The 16,858-nt window shown below is 35.3% G+C and overlaps 1 protein-coding gene across 1 annotated transcript in view; it reads left to right on the forward strand.

The window, feature by feature from the left end:
- The first annotated feature begins 12,189 nt into the window (after positions 1 to 12,189).
- LOC129248838 (protein bunched, class 2/F/G isoform-like) overlaps positions 12,190 to 16,858 on the forward strand; it is a 99,892-nt gene continuing 95,223 nt past the window's right edge. Inside the window, exon 1 of the mRNA XM_054888450.1 lies at positions 12,190 to 12,278. The gene's annotated coding sequence lies outside the window, so the exon portion shown is untranslated. The remainder of the gene's footprint in view (positions 12,279 to 16,858) is intronic.

Here is a 16,858-nt window from a genome sequence, read left to right on the forward strand (position 1 = left end):
TGCACATATATTTTACATATAAAGAACCTCCTCCCAACGTTTTTTTTTCGCCATTTTTTTTTTATATTAAGGTGTAAAACACCTACAAAATGGCGGCATTTTTTCGTCAAAAATTACTTTTTACTTCAAATGACTACCAAATGGCTGAAAATGAAAATAAATCGTCAAAATAAACGTTGGGGGGAAGTTTAACTCATACTTTAACTAAATTATTCGATTTTTTTGATTTCAGATGATTCTACGCTGAGATATGCTGACTACTGCAAAATGTATTTTTGAAAAGACGTCTACGTAAATGTGCTCTCATTCGCTCATTTTGCAATATTTTTACATGAAAATTTTATCAAATATTCCTGAAATGTTACTTTATAATATGCAACAACTTTTAATAAACTGACTTGAACCGTTTCGCTACAATAAATTCATGAAAAAAGTGTTTTTTTTTAACGTTTATCCCTTATTGGCTGGAAAATAGTCCAGATGGTTGTGAAGAAAGTGTAACTTAATGCTCATATTACATCCAACCCTTTGGAAGTGGCCCATTAGTTGTTCGACGTGCTGAGAATAGTCAGAACTTTTCTTATTTCCTAAAAAATTTGAACAAACCAAACAAACTCATTCCATGCCATTTTCTCAATCACTGTCATAGTGTCTATGAAATTTGAGTGTTTTATTAACGACCTTATCTGTGGCCCGTCAAAAATACCCGCTTTTATCTTTTCTGCACTCAATTTTGGAAACTTTTTAGACAGAAAAAGAAAACAATTTCCATTTTTGTCAAGAGCTTTAACAAATTGTTTTATAAGCCCCAGTTTTATATGTCACGGAGGTAAAATTATACGATCCCTTGATACTAAAGGTGGGTTTATCACGTTCTGTTGTCCTGGTACTAACGCTTCCCGAGCAGGCCAATCTCTTTTAACCCAATGTTGATTTTTAGCTCTAGCAAAGAAAACAGGGAAACTTTGTGTAACCACCTTGTTGGCCTAAAAGAAAGTTTACCATTTTTAAATCGACACATATGACCCAATTGTGTTCCGCATATTTAATTTTGTCTAAAACCAGAGCAATAGGCAATGAGCCCAATTTGTTCTCATTGTGTAAGAGAACACATTTTAAACTCTGTTTTAATGAATCTATAAATAAACGCCACTCACTAGAAACGTAATTTTGTAATCCCATTGCAGCCATTAAACCAGGTAAATTTTTACAAAATATAAAATCATCTTCTTCAGCAAAATATTCAAGGAAAGTTTGTTCTCTTCTGCGATAGTAAGAAATTTTAGTTTCTTTTCACTATCGCTATTGTCTGTTTTTGCCCCAAAATGTAAAGGTTCTTCCTGTGAAGCACCAGGTAGAGGTTCAGATGACATCGTAGGGCTCAAAACACGTCTATGTGCCGATCGTATGGAAGGATATTCCCATTTGCCTCGATTTTTTCAGGTTCAATCCAGATCATAGCAGTTTCGTATCTAAATTTAAAGCTTTTCTTATTCGCCCACAAACGTAGAAACTCAACGCACGTTCTGCATACCTTTGTGGAATCCAAAGCTTATTTTTCATTTCCATTGGGTGACCGAAGTAATTTTTGTACGCCTCATTTACGAACGATGTCACATTCAAACGGTTTTCTTGAAACATATACTCTCCGCAAATAAAACAAAAACTATTCCGGTCATTTATACAAACTCGTCTTGACGATGCCATAACAAATAATATTAAGAAAACTTAATATTTGTTTAAATATTCGTCAATTAACAGTGAAATATAGTGATTTTTTTTGTGATAGCTATAACTCGTAAACATGAGCTGTTACAAAAAAAAATGAGGGTATATTTAGAATCAGCGTTGTCAAATTAGTAAACATCAAGTATCAAAAGTCATTCATCAGACAAAAAGTGCGATTTTTTTTTTTGTGTAATAATATCAGCCTTCAAATTCAACGGAGAAACTGTCTTGTTAACAAGTGCGTCTTTGGATTAAGTAGGCAATTGGGTAGTAAACTCCCCTCTCGGAGAACTAAACTAACACAATATAAGTTTCTCATCATTCGCACCAGAAGCTCCGACAATGACTGCGTTCCATTAGGCGTCCCACAGAGTATTTGAGAGTAAGATCCTATGAAAGATTTTTGGACCTTTTCTCGTTGAGCGACATAGACATAGGGCAGCGAATAAAGTTCCAGCTGCTCCGCTAGCTAAGTCATCTCGTCCTGGATACAAACGCTCTGGCTTCGATGCGGTACTAGTTGGTGTTAGCAAAAAAAGATGAGGACTTCCTTTGAATTGGACAGATCAGGTGAAGAATGACTTGGCTTCACTTGGTGTATCCAACTGGCACCGGTTAGCAGGAGAAATAAACGACTGGCGCGCTTTGTTACCCTCGGCTAAAATTGCTTAGGCGGCTATTGCGTCAATCAAGAAGAAGAAGAGGTTGGATACAAGTACGTGAGTTTCTCCAATTTGCTTCTCTTGGAAATTCTTGTTGCGAATCTATTTACAAAACGAAAACGTGGAGTATCATTGCGCAGCTTCTCGAAATCTGTCGGAATCGCGTTTACACACTAAAGTCTCGGGGAAGTGGTAACAAATAGCAACAAAAGCAAAACACATCGTTGAGAATTTAGATGTTCAGAGTTAGTACAGTACTCTTTTATTGTTGTTTTTAACGCAAATACGATTATTATACATTCGGATATACTGATAAACGAATCATAAATCAATGCCGCTGACGCCGATGTTGCTATTTTCAGTGGCTTGGAAATTTCATTTCTAACATTTAGCGCAAATATTTGCGTCACACCACAAAATACCCCAGTCATACAATGGCAAAGAGATGGCAGCGATAGTGTTTATTTGGATAGAGAAAAGATGAAGAGTCAGTTGCAGTAAGCGCAGCGCAGTTTCTTAATCCTGTACTGTAACGCTTGAAAGGTTTTATTTTACAGTAGGTTCTGTTTTTATGCGGCTTTTTTTTATGCGGTTTTGAAATAGTGCGGTTTTTTTTTAAATTACAAAATGCATGTCGACCTATCGGGAATTGTACATATAAACAAGATTCTAAACCAGCTAAGCAAAAACTCATCACAGATTCATGCGGCCTATGGAACGTATCTATAGTTATAATATGGGACTAGTGCCCTTTTTTATGCGATTTTATTACATTATTTCAGATTTATGCGGTTTTAGCATTTGAAACGTATCTATAGTTTTACTATAGAACTAGTAGCTTTTTTTATGCTGTTTTTTTTTTATGCTGTTTCTTGCGGAACGTATCTACCGCATAAAAACAGAACCTACTGTATTCTATATTTATTTTTATACTATATGCAATTAATTTTAATAAATACGCATCAAATACGTAAGTGGCGCTCTGTCTGCTTGTAGAAGGAATTTTAATTAAATATTCACCGAATGAACACTAGTCTACAGTCAAAATATAAAAGAAGTACTATTTATTTTAACACAGACTAAAAATTCATTTACATCTTCCTATGTTTAGGTCTTAGGCCGAGGTTTTCTTGCAATTTGTGATGTTCCCCTTAAAGTTTTGTTATAAATGCAGATACTTACAGTTTTTTACCACCTCTGGCAGAAATGCATTCAGGGATAAGGGATGATCCGAGGCCCGCAAAAATTTTGATTTACAATCATTTGCAAAAATAAAAACATAGAAAGAATACATCATGTTTCGACTTGACTTTGTCAAAATTAAAAAAATATTGTAATAATAATTGTAAAAGTTATTTCTGTTTGTGTGGAGCTCCTTTCTCCAGAAGTCCCTTGCGCTGATCATTACAAGTCCTGGAGATTCATCTAAAATCAATCGAACAAAAGAAATCAGTTTTATTAATAGATAATGTTGTACCTGATCGAGGCTTTTTTTCAAAATTAACAATATGGCGGCCTCAGGAAATATTTTTCAGATTTTCGAGAAAAAAAACCGACAATTAATTGTTTAACAAAAATCGAAATTTTAAAAAACGAAATCCTTCGCTCAGGCACAAATTTTTTATGTTTTTCGAAAGCGGTATAAATTTTATTGAAATCAAGCGGTTTTTAAATTACAGTGATCACCAGTTCAAAAAACATAGTTTTGAGAAAAACGCATTTAAAGTTTTGCTATCGATTCATGTAGAGTCCAAGTGCCCTTTGTTAATTGTTGAATAACTCGAAAAGTATTTGTCGGATTCGCTCCAAATTTTCACACAATATTTTTAAGATATTATGCTTTGAGAAAATAAAAAAAATATGGCCAGCATGCACAATGACTCTCTCGATAACCCCGAATTAAAAATTACCCTTATTCCATGCTACCGCAGCTTGTAATTCGGTCCCCATTCGTAATTTACTCTCTCATTCGTGATTCACTTCCCAATTACTTCCGAATTACGTAATTCGCAGTACAAAATTTTGAAAGCAATTTCCTCATTTGGAATTCGAACAAATTCAGTGCGAATTACGAACAAATCGTTATCCCCTAATTTTCATCGGAAATTTATCGAAATTTGTTGTCATAGAAAAAGTAAACCAACAAAAAAAAATTAAGAAACATGAAATAAAAACCAAAAGTTAAGTTTAACAATGTAAGCGAAAAAAAAATATTGTAAACAATTATATCAAGGAGGTTGCTGTACACCTCAGGAATCGTAGATCATACCAAATTGTGTTCTGAGGAACTGTTCCTCCTCCATAAGGAGCAGTTGCAGCTAATGATGGCAACCCCATTCAAAAGTGTGTACCTTTTCTTAAATCTGGTCGTCACAATGGAGTTTCAATCATTAAATGTCATGCAGCTTAAAAAATATTTTCGTTAAAACTTTTAATTAGGTGGTAACCCCATTAAAAATTGTTACTGGATTAAAGTTTACATAATACCTTTCTTTTATTGGTAGATGACAACCCTCTTCAAAATTATCTTCTTCTTCATCTTCTTGATTGAAGCGATAACTGCTTCAGCGATTTTGGTCGAGTTTAACAAAGCGCACCAGTCCTCTCTTTTTGGTGCTAACCGGCGCCCGTTGGACACACCAACCGAAGACAAGTCCTTCTCCACCTGATCTTTCCAATGCATCAGCTAGTACCGCATCGAATACTTTCAAAGCCGGAGTGTTTGTATCTATTCAAGCGACATGACGAAGCCAACAAAGCCGATGGATCTTCAATCGTTACACTTTATCTAAGTCGTCGTAAAGCTCATACAGCTCATCGTTCCATCGTCTGCGATACTGGCCGTCACTCACGTGCAAAGGTCCAAAAATCTTTCGCAGAATCTTTTTCTTAAACACTTCAAGAGACGCGTCATCGGATGTTGTCATCATCCTAACTTCTGCGCCATGTGATAGGACGGACATGGTGAGAGCCTTAAAAAGTGTCGCTTTGCGTCTTCATTCAGTTGAAAAAGTCAATATCATCGACTTACGCCAATAATTGCAACATACGCCAATAAAAAATTGCGGCTAATCGATTAAGTTCTGAGGCTGGCACGATCTCTTCCAGCATCAGGTTAAAGAAGTCACACGACAACGTAACAACAGAACAAACAAGAGAACGAACGGCGTAGTGCGATAAAGTCACTCATTAATAAGAATAAACAATTTTATTATTTTTATGAATTATTAATATTATAAAAAAACTTAAAGAATTAACAACTATAAATGAACAATTATTATTATTTAACAAATTCACTGAGAGACGGGTAGCGATTCGCGGTATGCACTTAAATTTTTTTTAATTTTTTTAGTATAAATACATTTTTAATGCATGCGTAATGTCTCAAAAATATTTTAGCACAAATTCTAGCCAATTGGAGGAAAATTAACGAAGTTACGAAGTTATAAATATTTGAGTGTAAGTTGCACCAGACCGGATTTTCTGGTATACTTTGTCCTTAAGGCGTTTTTCTAGGCCCTGTTATTTTTTATGTCCATGTATGCCGCAATTCAAAATTAACTGAATCAAATTGGAAATTTTGAACATTTTGTTATTACATAGGGAGCCGGGCTCTTTTTTTTAATAACTATTAATCTTGCAGTAATAAATTAGCTTTTTTTTTTTAGCGAAAATCGAAATTTAGGCTTCCTAGGGCTATGAAAAATTATATTTATATATAATTGTAATTGGAGAAATTTATTTAAAAAAAAAAATAAAAAAAAACTGTTCACAAAGTTCATCATGTGTCCTTATTTCTTTCGAAGGAGCTGCCGTTACAAAAATTAATCAGCTAAGCATCGACGACTTTTATTTTCGACAAAACGGAAATGATTTCAAGGCTTAAAAATCGGTTAATATTCTCTCACCTGCAAAAAAATCCATAGCCTCACATGATCAGCAACTGTATATCGATACAGAGGGTAAAATAGCAAAATTTTCCCAAGGAATGAAGTTAAATATCATTTCCAAGATTTATAAAGGGCATTCTGGCATTTTTGAAACATTAAACAGAGAAGTCGAGTTCTACTTAATATAGAACTACGAGAAATCTTAATACGAGTACCTTTTGTAATTTATGACTTCCGCTACTACAAATAGCAAACTTTGTGGTTCATAAATTTTACTAAAAAAAAAATTTTCTATGCATACATATTATATGTCTATGTATGTACTTGTACATACATGTGGGTATGTATGTATGTACATACATGTATTGTTTTCGTTTTGACGGGATGTTGTTGATCTTCTATCTTATCACCGACAAATCAGTCGAAAAGTTCACAGATAAAACCATCAACGCCATCAAAGGGAGCAGCGAAAGATAAAACTCTGCTTATCGCAAATTGTTTATGAACTTCTGTATAGTAAGTAACTATTTATTTGCCGTTGAGAGTATGTTTTGAGTAATGCCTAAAGATAATATGGGAGTGTGGCGCTAATGAATGCGAAAGTTCTATTTGGACTGCTGAAAAAATGAGAAAGGCAATGTTTAGGCAAGCGGTAGGAGCCAAGGAAGAAAACCTGATCCTAAGTATTAACTTAGAGAAAAATGGTGTCTTAAAGAAAGGAGTAGGAAGTCAGAGCAGTTTACCGGCAAAATATTTAAAAAATATAAACTCAATCATTACACAAATCTGCAATCAAAATGATTGAAGCTCGGACATCAGTAACAGTGGGACCGAGTATTGAAATTTCTATGCGACTCTGTTAATTAGCAGCAGCAGCTCTTACAAGAATATACCATAAACTGCGGTATAAAGTATAAACCCAACTTTGTCGCGAGTTTCACACCAAATCGAGAAAATAGTAGGAATGATGAGCGATGCTCTGTCGACGTAATTCCTCTGGCAAATTGAAACATTTTCAAACACGACACTGCCTGCAAGCAGGTACAAGTTAATGCAATTGATTGTACTGATGTCTGGGCTCACTAGCTTAAAACGCAGGTAGAAGAAGCTAAGGCTTTTGTCAGACTTAGAAGATATTATTTACGACAACACCATAAGACCCAGGCCAAAAGACAAACCGTAGAAATGGCAGACGGCCATATACCAATCCGGCAGTGGTCTATGATCACATAACTTCGAACTAATGGCCACCTAACTCCCCAGACCTCAGTCCCCTGGATTCCTACGTATCGGGCCTAGTTAAACGTGAAACTAATAAGTATCCTCATAGCACCACTTCTTCTCTGAAGGCTTTTAATACCGTTATGATCAATATGAATAAGGAGTATTTGATTCGGGCACGCAATCGTTTCCGGACCTGGATCGAGAGGCATAGCAGTATTCACGACATGTAGCCTCACAGCTAAACCTACGTACTAAACACCTCTCCCGCGGAACTGTCCAAAAAGGAATTACCTCACGAGGCTGCTAGCTCATAGGCTACTAGTTATTTCGTCCACGAACCTCCGCGCGTCTTAAATCATTGTGGATATGTTTTACATTCGCGCAGATTCGCTTTGAGTTATCACCCGATTTTATTATAGTATAAAATCTGTAATGTTCTCTCCGTTTAATATACTACAGGTTTCGGGAGCATAGCATGGGCACTGAAACAAGACGTGATCAGCGTCTTCTTCCCTCTTCTTGCAGATTGGGCAGTTTGGTAAACTATCATGGCCGAATCTATGGAGGTATTTTCGAAACACCCCGTGCCCTGAAAGTAATTGGTTTAGATGGACGTTTGTTTCCCCATGGTTCCTTTGTAACCACGTCATAAGAATGGGTATTAGCCCATGCGTCCATCTACCTTTCGGTGATCTGTTCCACGGGTCTTGCCAGTGGGCGATCGAAAGACGCCTTTCTTCTTCTGCAATATTTTTACGACTTCCTCTACCGTCGGGCTCGGATAGCCTTAAATACACTCTCTGCATTTCTTTTGCCAAAATGTCTACGGGGACTAGACCGGCTATAACGAAGGAAGCGTCGTCCGAAACTGTACGGAAGCCGCAAATAGTGCGCAAAGCGCTTAGCCGATAGACGGCTATCAGTTTTTTTGTGTAGCTACTTACAGTTGCGGACAAAACTCTCCGTACGACCCCTTTTTTCTTAATTTCTCCCTATCAAAAGCATTTAAATGAAATGTAATGATGCAGTTTTGTTTTAAGTCTAATTATATAACAAATGTACAAAAAAAATATTGAGCGGGGTTTCCTGAAGCCAAACTGGTATGTGGATGTGGCGTAAGCCCTCTGTACCTTTCCATATGTAGAAGTACACGCAAGTGGGGAAAGTTACTGATCGCCATTCACTTGGGAGGGGTCAGAGCGATTCTTCTGCACACGGTTCAAGCAGTTCACTACTTCCCGGATTAGCCCAAGTATCCTCCGCGTAGCTTCCGAACACCCGTTCGAGAGCGAGCCAATCTAGAATATCCCATGCGCAATTAAATTGGCTATTCCTTCTCCTTGTATTTTCTTCATATCGTTAATAATAATTAAAGAAATCAAATGCACCGAAATATTCCACCAAAATAATTTCTATGAAGAAAAACCTCTCAAAGCAGTATTGACAGCTGATTGTAAATTTTGCAGGTAATCTGCCATATGTGAACGAGTAGATTAATTTGGTGCATTTATAGGTGATTAATGCACATGCGAACGTATTATTGGTCAAATAAAACGAATTTACCTTCATATTTTCTCTCTTGGCTCAAATATCATTTTGTTGGCAATGCTGTTAAGAACTGCCAAATGCATACATATATAAGTGTTGATAACACAGTCACAACAATTAATAACATAGGGAAGAGTTCCAAGTCAGTTTAAAGTGTCGACAATGCAGTGAATATGAACAATTGCGATTATTTTTGAGCATACATTTCAGCCTAAATTAAACTGTCAACTCTGTTAGAGCGAGCGTTAAGCAGTGGCGTAAAATTTATAATAATGCGAAATAGCCTCAAAGCCAACAACAATTTTCTTCATTCTATATTTGTATATTTGATAATAGCAAACAAATTTAAATTTGAAAACAGGCAATTTAGGTTGCCAAACGAACTTGCTATTGCCACTTTAGTTGCTTTTTTCCTAAATTGATGCAGTGCTGGAACTTCCAATGGAATATTAATTGGGGTACTAAAAATTAGGGGAGCTCGCACACACCCTTCGAGTTTATTAAAATATATTTTAATCATTTACAGCAAAATAAAGGTATGGAGGAACAATGGGCTTCTTCTGTTCCCCGCTATCTCTAGGCTCGATTAACTTGACGATAAATTTGCATGCGAAAGCAACAACAAAGTTATTGATTGAGATTCACCGCTGCGGGTATGGCTATAGCTCATTAGGCCGCACTGCCTTACAGGCACATGTAATTTAAGCCAGCTCTCTTCCCGCGTTGCCGACTTCGCCACTTTCAAACTCTTGGCGAAAAGAAGAGGCACAATATTTACCCCATCTTTTATTAAGGGAGTGTGCAAGTTCGACTAAATTGTTACCTAAATGATGAAATAACCTAAAGCACTGGAGAGAGTCGGCAATGCAGTAACACGAACCATTTGGATTATAGTTCTGTTCACGTACGCGAAATTCATAACAATTGTTACAACAACTTTCAACGAAGGAGAAATTGAGAGAGCGACCTGACAGTTAACTTCTAGCGGAGGTAAGAATTTACCAGGCACATCTTCATACAATAAACAAATAAAAAGGTGAATTTTGGAAAATCTGTAGTGAAAAAGTTTATTTAGCGAGATTTAATGTAAGATAGATACTAAGTTAATATAAGAAAAGTATGCATCAATACTTAGATCGTAGTATAATTTGCAATTTTCTAGCCAAGCTTTTTTGAATTGCGTACCTTGAATATTTTCAACTCTGAGTGTGAAAATTTTCAGATACCTAGAAAATTAGCTGCTGGCAAGTTACTGGATAATTCTTATTGAAGCATACTTTGCAACCTAAATTGAACTTACAACCTTGTTAAGTGTCAACCTACTAAGTGAACAACGATTTTTTAACAATTTTTTATAATATTCGAATAGCAATGGCATGAAATGTATTATATGTTTTTTTTAAATAGTCCCAAAGCCACCATAAATATATTTATTTTTATACAAATTTGGAAAAAAAATTGTGAAACGAACTCACACAATTTAGGAGCTATTTTTCTAACAGTGGAAACCTCCAGTGAAAAATTAGTTTAGGTACCGAAAGATAGACGAATTCGTACCCCGCCTAAATTTGTCATGTTCAATGTTCACTCGTTCTACATATTTTGTTTTTTTTGTTTTGTTTTCTTTCAGCTGTCAAAATCTATCCACTGTGAATCCATTGTGAACATATTCTAATTATTTTTTGGCAAATTGGTGCCACTTTTAATAGAAACACATTTGGAACTGGCGTTACTCCTAGTTTTATATACAAGCCGAGAAATTTTTCACAAGCCAATATAAAAGCTTAGGATGATGGTCAAATAAAACGCGTTGAATATAAGCTGTAGGTATCTTTTGCATGCAGCCTGCAAAAGAATTTTAAGAAATTAGGGGGCAAGCAGACACAAAAAATAGCCTAATTGAAAGCCCTTTACTACATGTAAGAGATCTGATTAATATCATAGCATCGTAATAACAGATAGTTTCGTTAATCAGGATTAACAACTTAACTTAAAATTATCACAGGAATTAAGTGCAACCTAGGCACTGCCGACAAACGACAGTTAATATCTATTGTGAATAAAAGGATCAAAACTGGATGCAATGCAAGTTTGCACCAACACGTTCGAAATTACATTGATTGTTTTGATATTTCGGAGCAGTTCAAGAAATTGCAGTTCAAGATTATTTTTTTAATAAATAATTATTTTTTAGTATGAGGTAATACCGATATTTGTTGTCTGCGGTCCATATTTTACTGACAAAACTTTCTAATGAAGCGTAAGCTATCCAATATCACTAATCAACGTAACAACCATCTGTCACAATACAATTTCAATCAGATTAACTGCCCCAGCAGTCCGGATTAACGGCACCGTCTGTCAATGCCACAAGATAAAAAGTATATTTATACTTATGTGAACGGGCACTTGGCTAAACGTCAAACTATTGGATGCACAATTAAAACGAAGCTCAATTGAGCACTGTTTATATAACCGATTTCGAGTATTTTTTGGAGATTGGATGCTAAGGAATACAGCTGTAATTAATTATGGTTAATTGATCTGCCGGATTTCTGCCAACTGCCCATTGAATAGCGGCCAGGTGTACTATTAATTGAATTACTGATTTTATAAATAAAAATTAACCGACATTAATCTAAAAAAATAAAAATGTAAACAAACTTTATACACAGCTCATTATCAACGTTGCATTTAGTCGGACTTACTTCAACAGGGCAAACGGATAGGTTAATTTTAGTATTCTAATTCGACAATCTTTATTCGGATAAAATTTTATTGGAGTAAGATTACAATAACATCAATAATAAATATTTTGGACGTCTTTTTATTCAAACTAGGTTTATTCTAAAGCATTATCAATACTTTCTAGGAAAAACTTTAGAAGTAGCAAACAATTTCGACGGCTTAATTATGCAGCAGAGATTCAAACCTTTAACATGTATCCATTTCGAACGTCACTAGCACTACTTTAACAACATTATTTATTGATGATGTACGATCAGTGCCATCTACTGGATCAACCGCGAAACAAGATTCCTCAATAATCTGAAATACTCTAATCTTTCCTTTCCTTCTCATATTCATTTGCCTTGTGTATGCTTTTTGACGTTCGTACATTAGTTCGTTCGTTCGCAGTCGTCAGTTATGTTCGTTGTTAAAAGAGTTTTTGCAAATGGTTGTGGATTTACGCATCGCTGAAACAACATTAATTGTGCAAAATAAAGTACGGAAATACGATACGATAAGTAAATACTAATCCACGCTTTCGAAATTGTGTAAAAAGTTTATAATTAAATGTGGTTATCATAGTTTTGCTACGTTTTGCTAGAGCAAAGTGTGTTCCGTTGTGTGTGTGTGTGCGCATAGCCGCTGCTGCTGAGACGCTGCTGTATGCGCTCTTCGTCCGTTTCGCGCGCTGTTCGTAGATCGCTCGTTCAGCTCGTCTCTACTGCCTCGCTGTGCTCGCTGTCTATTTTACGCTTCCTCTTCATGCCACTATTCGTTGGTTATCCGTTTGTGGCGACTACAGCGAAAACGACGATTACGCAGCGCTGCAGCAACTGTCACAATTTTTTTTTCGTGTGTCATTTCCACTTCGTTGTCGATTCGATTGGCAAAAATGAAATTTTCGCGAAAAATTTCGCTAAATTGCGGTTCAAATATGTGGTGTATAAAGGCGTTAATAGCTAAAAAGTATTTAGCATTGTACCAATTAGAGTATGGAAATGTTTTCTAAGTGTATGTCGTGTTTGTAAATGCGTAAAATGTTAAGAAAATTAGTGCAACTAATCGATGTGAATGTGTGTTGCCTGCTGTCTTTGGTTATGAACCGAGAAAAGTTCGAAGCTGACAGCAGCAGTACTAGTGCTGCGGTAAACGCTGCTGTTTTTTGTTTCGGCTACTGTTTTTGATTATTTCCGTGCTCATTTCAGCTATTGGAATATGAAAAATGTAGAAAAGTGAAGAAATAAGTAGAAATATCGTAAAAAAATGAAATTTTTGCACAACACCGAGTGCACAGCCGTTAAAGTCGCTGCGAGTACATATACAATACAATACTACAAATATATCTGTTTACCACAATCAAAAGTACGAGTAGTTATCGTCTTTCATGCGGCTTTTGTTTTGTAAACGAAAAAAGTTTGTGAAATTAGTGTTTACCGACAAATATGTGCTAATTACAATTGGAAAACCATTTGGAATTGTCAAAAAGTTGCGTCGATGCCCTTTTTTGTGTTGTTGCCTTACATTTCGTTTGACGTAAAAGCGAAATGTGAAATAAGGAATAAGTAGAAACGGTAACTTCGGCAATACTTCAACTACAATACCATGCACAGAGCCGCCGAGAAAACTTCAATAGTTCAAGGGTATACTTATCCGATTTTAAATGAATCAAACAAATGAAAGCTGAATCTGAATTTATATTTTATTTACATAATTTTGTGATAAACTGCTGCTAATGATGCGCTGCAGAGGTGATACGCAGCTTCTTATTTCGTTACGAACTTTTGTTTGCCAATAAGTAGGCATACATATAGATTAACACTAGAGAGTATCAGTAGTTAAAACGAATGAGATATGTAGCTAAGATGTAATTCGATCGACCATGACCGTCTTTGATATGTATACTCATGCATATGTGCTCAAGACTCGATGGCATGATCTCAATCATTGCACAAATCGAACCATTTTTCAACATAATTGCCAACAAATGTGCCTGCATTCGAACCCTACGAGGATACACCTTAACCAAAATAATTTTGCATTCCATTCCACTATACTTTTCTCCAGTGTCTTTGTCATCGTAAAATTACAGTGTAAAGGAGCGCCCACTGCAACAGCATTTTTCCGACATCCAAAAAAGAATAAAAAAACATATTTTTCTCCCATTTACTTTTATCACATCTGCGCTTCGCATATTCATTTCTGGTTCGACCTCTATGTTTGGTCGGCTGCTTCGTTGTCATCGTCGCTGTCGTTGTGGTCGTGGTGGCTGCAGTTAAAATGTTGATTCATTTTTTCACTTTCCTTTTGCTTGTTTCACAACTGCCATCAGCAATCATCCTTTCCGGCATGCGGCTCTTTTCGCTGGGAAGTTGCACTACCTCCGCTACTGAAAAGACAATTCCACCAGCAATCGTATGCGCCCTGAAATACTAATGTATCCACTTAAAAAAATATCATAATGATGAAAATGAAGTTGAATAAATGTAAAAATCTGCAAGTGTTTCCTCTTTTAGTGCATTGTGCACAACAAACTGGAATAATTCTACATTTGCTGTAAATGTCAACAGCCGCTTTACTCTCAGTGCTACCAGATGCTCTGGAATTCGTTAACACTTTGTTATCGATAAATCGTTATCTTGTTTTAGGTGTCGGTTGTTTGTGTTGTTTTATTTTAAATTCAACATCATGATTCATTACTATAATTGTTCCGCTTGACTCATCCCATATTTTATTAATTTCTCGTTTGTGCGCCTGGAATTCCATGCCAAAGCTATTCTTTCAGACAATAATTCTGCTTAAGACTGCACAACAGCTGGAAAATAGCAATGGAAAATTATTTTACAGATATGTATATGAATCTACATAAATAAATGCACAATTTAATTTATTATACAAATAATATTATTTCTACGCTCATATATCAGTTTCCGTTTACACTCATTTCACCATTTTAAACTGCTTGCACTTACAAGCGTATGTGTGTATGGTGCATACAAGTATACAGTCATTAATGCTGAAGACATTTGATTCGAAATCGAAAGTATTTCATGCGATTGCTGCAATGCGAGAGAAAGAATTCCCCTCACACTTCAGTTGCTTTGCAATAAAAAAACAATACTTTTTATATGTACGTATATGCCTATATATGTATGTATAGTGTGTTCGATGAAAAACGTGTTTATAGTACATATTTGTAAGAATTGTTTGATTGCTTTAAGAAATATGCATTTTTTTCAGAGCCCACATACATATGTACATATTGCATTTAAAACAGCGCTATTTTCCTCGGAGACACATTATATCCTCTCACCTTTCGGGCTACCCGTTAAGTCTTTTTTTGAACACCCAATTTTGGGGTGTTTTATTAGCAAGGATGCTTCGAAACGTTTTAGTGGCAAATATGCCAGTGACTAAAGCAAAAATTATTTTCCCTCAAATAATTTCATTACTTGTTGAACACACTGTATACTCCACATGCACATTTTCCATAAGTATTTACATATATACTTTTACTTATTTTAGTCAGATGTGAGGTTTGTGTGTTATCATCATATTTCTTACTCCTCCGCATTCTTGGACCATTCCGATACAAAGTCATAGAGAAAGTTTAACTGTCATTTATCAGAGTCGTGCACATACTTACTATTCTTATATGCGTAATGCGCATTTTACTGCACATAAGCTGACTTCGGGCTATTTATGTATATTTGAAGTACATCCATGGAATAGAAAAAGAATATGAAGAAGCAAATTAAGCTTGAACTCGTTAGCCAGTCAGCTGTTTGTGTCCTTTTTAGAAAGTCATGACAGAACATTTTCAAGATTTCATTTTTCTGACAACAATCAAAGGATTTTCTACTATGTTCAATTCGTAGGAGAACCGGAATTATCTTTAAAAAATTTTAAGTATCCCTACTCGCAAATACACGATTTTACTTTTTCAGTACAGGGGCACCAGTTTAATTGTAGAGCTTTTATGGGAATTACTTTGAAGTAAATATATGATATAGAAACTAAAGTCACTTCTGTGAAGATCTCTGAAGTTAGAAAAATTAAGGAAGTTTCAAAATTTAGACGTCTGGAGAGAAATTTCCGAGCAGGTAATAAATATGTGTTATCACACTACAACGTTTCTGAACAATGCGCTAGTCATTTGAGTTGTACTAGTTCTGTAGTAGGAACGGGATTCGCCCTAGTTTACTTTACTTTGTTCAAAAGTAACTGGTTTGATCGCAAACTAGTTCGTTTCATAGCTCAAGTAGTTATTTATCTAATTTTAGTGTTAGTAACTGGACCCACGAAATATGAAGTGCTAGCTTTAGTAGATTAAAAATCAAGCCCAATTTGGATCGAGAATAAAAAATTCGGGTGAGTTGGAAAAGAACTAGAAAATAATTATATAACGTGTAAAACATTTTTGTCAACGAAAGAGCAAAACCGATTTTTGTCTTTGGTAAAAAGAGCAAGAGTAACCAAAATACCAAATATAAACATATAAATGATATAAAATAATATTGCATTATAATTGTCTTTTGGGTTAATAAATATAGTAAAATGAGTATAATTCTGAAAAAGCATAATTAGCATAATTTATTTATTTATTTGAAGAAGTAAAGAAAACATAATTTCAAGTTGACTACTAAATCTAAAGAATAATAAAAATATATGGAAATTCAATTACAAACTTACAGATAGAGTTCATTAGTACAGAAAATTCTTTCTCAGAAAATGATAAATCTAGCACGTTAGAGTTAAAGATCTCATTATAATCACCTATTGGGCACTCGCATCTGGCCAGACTGGCTTTTTCATTTTTAGCATATTTCTGAATTGAATTTAACAGCTTTAACTTTAGCTTTCTAAAATTTAAGTTTCTACCGATTTATGGATATAACCTTTTAAAAAGGATCCTCGAACAGGACGAAAAAGTGGCCAGACACGGGCGCCTAAACGAAGGTTTTAAGATGTCCAACGGGTTAAATAAAAAAAGAATTAATCACCAAAACAAATTTTAGTCAGATATCCCTAGTTTCTGTGACTGTTCGTATTTTCAGAAATGGCATTTAAATGCTAAAA

This window comes from Anastrepha obliqua, chromosome 5 (genome assembly GCF_027943255.1).
Source record: "Anastrepha obliqua isolate idAnaObli1 chromosome 5, idAnaObli1_1.0, whole genome shotgun sequence".
In the NCBI taxonomy this organism is placed as follows: Eukaryota; Metazoa; Arthropoda; class Insecta; order Diptera; family Tephritidae; genus Anastrepha; species Anastrepha obliqua.